Raw genomic sequence first — 6,672 nt, 5'->3', positions numbered from 1 at the left:
GCTGGGGCCTCGGGCTGGACCAGCCGCTGGTCCGGCCAGGAGTGGGCCCGGGCAGTTCCCCTGTACCCTCTGTACCCCATGATGCTCCACACACTGGAAGAAAAACAAAACTTTACCCTACTTTTAGTCTCAGAACAGAAAAAGCTGCTGGTTCCTGAGGCCAGGTGTGTCTGGCCCTGCAGCAGAAGGGATCAACCATTGCATTGACTGTTTTCCCCAAACCTTAAACTTTCCGTAGCATTTGGAGAAAAGGGACCCAGCCCCTCGCCGCGGGGTGCAGCTGAGGGGTCAGTGCAGAGATGAGGTGATGGTGGCTCTTAGACCTGACCCGATGCTGGAGCCAGGAGCATCGTGGCCACACCCATCCCCTCCTGCCGAGCGTGGGGAGGGGGCCCCGGGCACGCCAGCCCCCAGCCAGGGCTCAGACTCAACGCTTTCCCCAGCACTTCAGAAACCTGCTTGGTTTGTCCACTGCATCTTCCCATACTTGGAATTTATGTAAATATTTATTTTTGTGTGAATACCATGAAGTAACAAACCTTTGACAAAATCTGTAACTGCAGCCATTTGTGAAAGTCTTACCGTTCAGGCAGGAGAGGCAGAGACAATCGCTGTCCCGGGATTCTCCCTCTCCGTGGTCTCCCACCCACGCCGGTGCCTCCCTCCTCGGCAGAGGCAGAGGAACCTTTAGCCATAAGTTTGCCATCAGTTTGTACTGAAACAGAGGTAACCCGGGGGCACATGGACAGACCACCAACAGCCACAGTTGGGTTAAGTTTTATTTATCCAAGTCATTCCTGATCACCTCTGAACCTGTCTCGGCACATGTGGAAGTTCAGGAGCTCTCACACGTGGTCAAACTGCTGTAGAGGACACCGAGGCCACGTCGTGAAGGAGGGTGCCCAACACCACCCTGTCCCAGCACCTCATGTTCATACCTGCAGCTGAATGGTACAGACTCAGATTCCCAAAGCCCTGGTGACAGCCACATCTGGGACAAGTTTTAAAACAAACGGGATTGACTCCGAATTTCTGTCAGGGATCTTTTTATTTTTCTTTTCCCTTCTTTTTTTTTCCCTTTTTTTTTTTTTTTTTTTTCTTTGGTGAGCCACAGCGTTCTGGTTCCTTTGGCATGAGCTCCACAGACATCTCCATGCTCTGCAGCTGCTCCGTGCTCCACCGTGGCTCTCCCTGTGCTCCAGGACTGTTCACAGCCACATTCCTGCGCTCTCACTGGGCAGGACGGGGTCAGGAATTGCTAGTCCAGGTTCTCAACAAGAAGGAACAAGCAGGAGCAGAATACACCGGCTTTCCAGATATCTGAGAGGTGGAAGGAGAATGCTGGGTTAGCAAATGATCTGGATGGTCTTGGGTTTGTTTAAGAAAAGCTGATCACTGGTCGAAAAAAAGAGATTTTTTTTTTTTTTAAATTTTATTTTATTTCAGCACACCCATCCTGCCCTGGATGTAGGGTTCCCATGACGCTGTTTCTCCATGGGAGAGCGTTCCCGGGGTTGTGAGCAGATGTAACTTGTACCTCCCCGATCCCAAGGGCCACTTCCCTCCCGGAGCGGCCGTCGGATTTAGTACCAGTTCATGAAAAAAAAAAATGCTGCTTTGAACTCAGAGGGTTAATATACTTTTGATTTGTAATTTTTTGTAAAACTTTTTACAAGGTAGCATAGTATTTCACCAGACACCAACTACAATCCGTCCATGGTCTGATTTTTATATAATTTAGTGGTGCTTTAGAAACTTTTGTTCGGTTGTTTCGGAGCTGCACAGCTCAGTTCTTCGCCTGTATCTACCTAAGACCAATGTGAACCTTTGTATTTTTGCTCCTAATTTTGGACTCAGTGAAAGTGTACTGTTTACATGTACAGAACTCCCGACCCCGTGTGTTCTGCCAGACCTGCTGTTGAAGAGGAAGCTGCCCCTCACCCAGTTCGTCTGCTTAACCCAGCCACAGCCTCACCCACCCACCGCCACGCGCCCGCCCCAGGGACACCCCACCAAACCCACACACTCTTTAAGCAATTTTGGGTTTTGCACAAGCTGCTGTATTTTAATTTCCCCCCGGTAGTTTTACGGATCGGCTGCAATTCCAATCGGGAGCTGATCCGGGGCTCTGAAGTACCAGATCTGGGCAGTGCTGCTGCCTCCCCATCCTCCTCCTCCTCCTCCTCCTCCTCCTCCCACACGGGCGGGAGGGCAGTGCTGCCTGTAGGGTCCAGCTGATGTGGGGGAGCAGGGGGAAACACTCCTGAGCAGAATTGGGAATACTTTAGGGAAGGGGGTGAGCTCGCCCAAGCCGGCTGCTGGCTTGGGGTGGAGGTGGGAGCGCGGTCCCACGGGAGGCTCCCAGCGAGGCAGAAGAGGCTCTTTGGGAAGCTGGTGCTTTCCCGAGGGCGCAGACAGAAAAGCGTATGGCACTTATTCCAGCTTCTAAGGTGACACTTTATTGCTTAATCAATTGATTCCTTTGGAAATGATATTTTTGCAGATAGGCACCTATGCAACTTCATGTGGCTCTTAAGCAGATGAGCACTTCCTCCTCAACGAGCTTGATAAGAGTTATTTGTGTTATATACTGTGGATTTTTCCAGTAAATGTGGCTTAATATTTTAATTCTTAGAATGTGTGTCTATTATATATGTGATGCAACTTAATTCTGTTCTGTTTGTGGAATGATTAGCACAGGCCAACTCCCTGTCCCCTCACTTAACAAAGACCAATGAGCTGTTAATCGAGCTGTTATCTCCATGGTATTACTTGCTAAATGCACTGATTTCATTAGTATGTGGAATCCTTTTTTTTTTTTTTCTTTTGAATCTGTATATCATATATAAGACTGAATCTACTTAATAAACACTGTATAACAAAAAGGGCTTTCTCCTCCACTGTCGAGCCCCGCTGGGTGCTGCTGGCCCCAGCTCTGCCCCTCGCCCCAGGCCCTGTGCGAGAGGTTGGTGCCATCAGTCACCAGAGCGGGATCTAAATTTAGGTGTTAAAAGGAAGAAAAAAAATACCAAACCAAACCATCTCTCATTCCTGTTGACATAAGCTGTGCTTTCCATTCCGTAACAGACAGCGTGGGTACCAGAGAGAGCAGTGGCAGCACTCGCAAAGGGGGCAAGGCACCAGTTTTATGCTGAACTTATATTTTGACAAAATTAATTTTGTGAAGTGTCTGGTTTTTGTGAGAAAAAAAAAAAGAAAAAAGAAAAAAAAGTTTTCATTGAAGTTTGTGCAAAGTTCTCCCTCATGGAAAATACTGATTTTTCGTTATCAGCTTTATTCACTAAGTATAATAAACCTTTGCATCCATAAATGTTCCTCTTCAAGCGCTGTATAGATACCATCTCCTGGGTTGATCATCAGGAGACCCAGAGGGTCCAAGGGGTTTGCAGCTTCCATGGAAATGCAGCTGCCCAGGGGTGTGGGGATGCTGGCTGGGCAGAGGGGTGGGCTGCCCTTTCCTGGGATTTGCTATGGAGTGAGGCCAGGAGGACCCACCTGAATGTTTGTGCTTGTAAACGATCACCTGGGACAGCACATCCCAAACGGAGCACGCACAGAGTTCATTCCTGTCTGGCAGCACAGCACCAGAGGCCCTGTGTCCCTGACACCGTCGGATCTGTGACTGAGCCTCTGGCTGAGTTCTGCTTCCAGCTTTCCCAGGGAGCATGGGAGAGGGCTAGGCACAGGGAGCAGCAGTGCCAGGCCACACCAGCTGCAAACCAGTTGGCATCACCTGCTGGGGCTTCCACAGCCCCCTGGCCAGACTGATTCAGGATGTCCCCATGCCTGCAGATGGCCCCACCAAGCACGGCAGAGCCAGAGCCAAACAGCAGCCGGGCTGGGAGAGGAAAATCTGTTACTTGGCACACAAATATCAGAGAGAGAAAAAAAAGGAAAAAAGTGTATTGCTCTTTGTGAAATTCTGATGTTAATGGGTTTTGCTCTTGAAACCCCCAAGCTCCCTTATTCCAGAGGTAGCTAATCCTGATGCCATCACCACCCATCCCAATAAAACAGGGAAGGATTAAGTACTGAGTTATAAAGCTTGGCTAAGTAACAACTCTTCTCATTTTTTGCATTCTCTGTATTTAGCTTATTTAAATTATCCAGGTATTCTGTGTGCAGCCTGCCAGAGCCAGAAGATCAATGAACCACCAAAACCCACAGAAGCCTTTTTTCACCCCAAATGCTGGTGCTGGACCATCTGCTGCTCCAGCCCCAGCTCATGTGTGAGGCCATGGCTGCTGTTCTGCAATGGCAGCGCTGTGGAATGCCAGGGAGTCAGGGATTGTCACCACAGGATCTCAGCACTCCCACAGCCCCAGGCAGGAGATCCCTGCTCACCCTGCAGAACCCAGACACATAACATCATAATTCATGTTATTTCCTTACTGCCCAAAAAAGAGAAAGGACTTGGCCATAAAGTGAGTTTCCAAGTAGTTTCAATAAACTGTAATTGGTATCACATTTATGCTCTTGAGAAACATTTTTAGATCCATTTATCCAACAATGACGGCAGTAACAGCAGGACCTGCCCTGACACTGGGAAAAGCCTCAGTGCTGCTGCCCACAGGCATCACCCCAGCAGGGCAGGGAGCCCCTGTGACTGTGGGGGGCCCCTGCAGTGTCCCACAGCCCCCGTGGCTCTCAGAGCCTCCAGGGTGTCCATTGTGAGAAAGCCACACAGCATCTCTGCAGGAGCTGCACCATCTTCAGTGCTCTCTAAGTGCATAAAACCAGATTTAACAAAGCCAAGCAGCAACACAGCCCCTCCCCTTTGTGACTTGAGCAGAGCTCTGGAACAGCTGCAGTTAAAAGAGGGGAAAGGAAAAGCCACATTGCCTTAGAATGGAGGAGGATTTCAGAAGAAGGACTGAAAGCACACAAGCAGATTTTACAGTGTTTATTTTTCCAATAGCACAAGGGACAGACACGAGCAGGCCCCCCCCCAGGGCTCTGCCCCCCAGACCAGTCCGAGCTGAACACTGCAGTGGCCCCCAGGAGGCAGAGCCAGCCCCCTGCTCCGCTCCCCATCTTTGGTAAGCAGGTTCCACACCTCCGCTGTCCCCCAGGGGCACCGCAGCCCTGCCCAGGCCGGGGCACCAGGCTCTCCTTCTCGTGGGATGAGGCTGGTGGATGCATTGAGGATAAAACCATCTCAGGGACTGAACTTGTTCCACCCCTCACGATTGTGGCTGAAAGAGGAACTTGCACGGCTGAAAGAAAGTGCATGGTGAAGGGAGGTAGGATGGAGCTGGAAAAGGGACGAGAAGAAAAAAATGAAAATAAACTCCCTAAAATTCTTGCTACTGCCCGCTTGAATGAGCCAGCGGCTTCTCCCCCTCGCTGAAGCAATTAACTCTTAATTAGGAATTGCTCCAAAGAGGAAGAGAATTGCAGTTTTGCTCTCCCTCTCTGGATGCACATGGATGTTCATTCATCACCTCCTTGCAGTGCAGGTACAGCCATGCCCTGGGAGCTCAGGTGCAGCAACAACTGGCAAGAGCATAAATGAGCAACCGGGGAGTTGAGCTCGGCTCAGCAAATCCCACCTGGTCATCCTTGAGCCTGCACAGCACAGTCCACCCGGGCACCACGGGCACAGGGAGGCTGTGGGAACCAAGACCCCAGTGTGGTGAGCCTCACGTCAGGCAAGACGGAATACAGTGGCTCTGACAATAACTAACACCACTTTAATGCAATACTGCTGTAAAGCCTGGAAATCCAAGGAAAAAAAAAAGACCCCTTTATGCTCTATGTACATTACATCCATTTACAGAGTTGGCCAGTACTGTGTACAACATATAAATATATGATCAAACAGATGCAGAGAGGATACTTACAGGAGCCAAATAACTCACTTTATACATCCAAGAATGAAAATATATAAAAAAAAAGGAAAATAAAAAAGAGGAAAGAACACTGCTTTAAATGTTAGGTGATGGTCACACGGATGCACAGCTCGATGCTCGCAGGTGCTCAGCTGCTGTGGGGTTTCAGGTCCTCACCACAAAGCTGCAGTGCAGAGCTCACTGACCCTATCACTGAGCTCCAGGGAACCTCCAGTGTTCCACAGCAGTTTGTGGAAGTTGGCCAAAGGAGGCAGGCACAACCGCTGGGCCAGTTCAGCCAGGAACAGTTCCCTGGCCATGCTTCCTGCAGGCCAGCAGAAGGCATTTGCTTGGCACTTGCCCCGAAATTTTTTTTCCTCTTCTTGCATCCTCCATGTGGGTTCCATGTGGCACATGGTGGGCTGGACACGGCTCCACAACCACCTGCAGAGCACATCCCTGGGCACCACATCCTGCTGTAGCATCCAAAGACTGCATGGGACCATCCCTGCAGGGCAGCTCTTCTGCTTACACTCACTGCACAGCAGCACTTCCCACACAAACCAGGAATGGAGATGGCAGAAGGGGAGAGTGGAAGACTGTAGGGCCTCACCTTGTGCAGCCCTGAAACAGCAAACACCATCTTCCAGTTCCTTTGGATGTAAGGATTTCCTCCACAGAAGGTCCAGGGATTGCCACAGCGAACGGTCTCTCCCCCCGCGTCAGCCTCAGAGCACAGCTGGAATTTCCATGACAGCAGGAAGCAGCAGGATCGCTCCCATGGGGCACAGCCCACCCAGAGCAGGGTGTCCCCATCAGC

At 50.3% G+C, this 6,672-nt stretch overlaps 1 protein-coding gene across 1 annotated transcript in view; it reads right to left on the bottom strand.

Moving 5' to 3' along the window:
• Positions 1-5,692: 5,692 nt before the first annotated feature.
• Positions 5,693-6,672, bottom strand: part of ASXL1 (ASXL transcriptional regulator 1) — a 13,111-nt gene continuing 12,131 nt past the window's right edge. The window contains exon 11 of the mRNA XM_005422200.3: positions 5,693-6,672. This exon is cut by the window's right edge and continues 3,044 nt beyond it. The gene's annotated coding sequence lies outside the window, so the exon portion shown is untranslated.

This window comes from Geospiza fortis, unplaced genomic scaffold, assembly GCF_000277835.1.
Source record: "Geospiza fortis unplaced genomic scaffold, GeoFor_1.0 scaffold188, whole genome shotgun sequence".
Classification (NCBI taxonomy): Eukaryota; Metazoa; Chordata; class Aves; order Passeriformes; family Thraupidae; genus Geospiza; species Geospiza fortis.
Note: the sequence above shows the minus strand (reverse complement) of the source record. Positions and strands in the feature narration are given on the sequence as shown.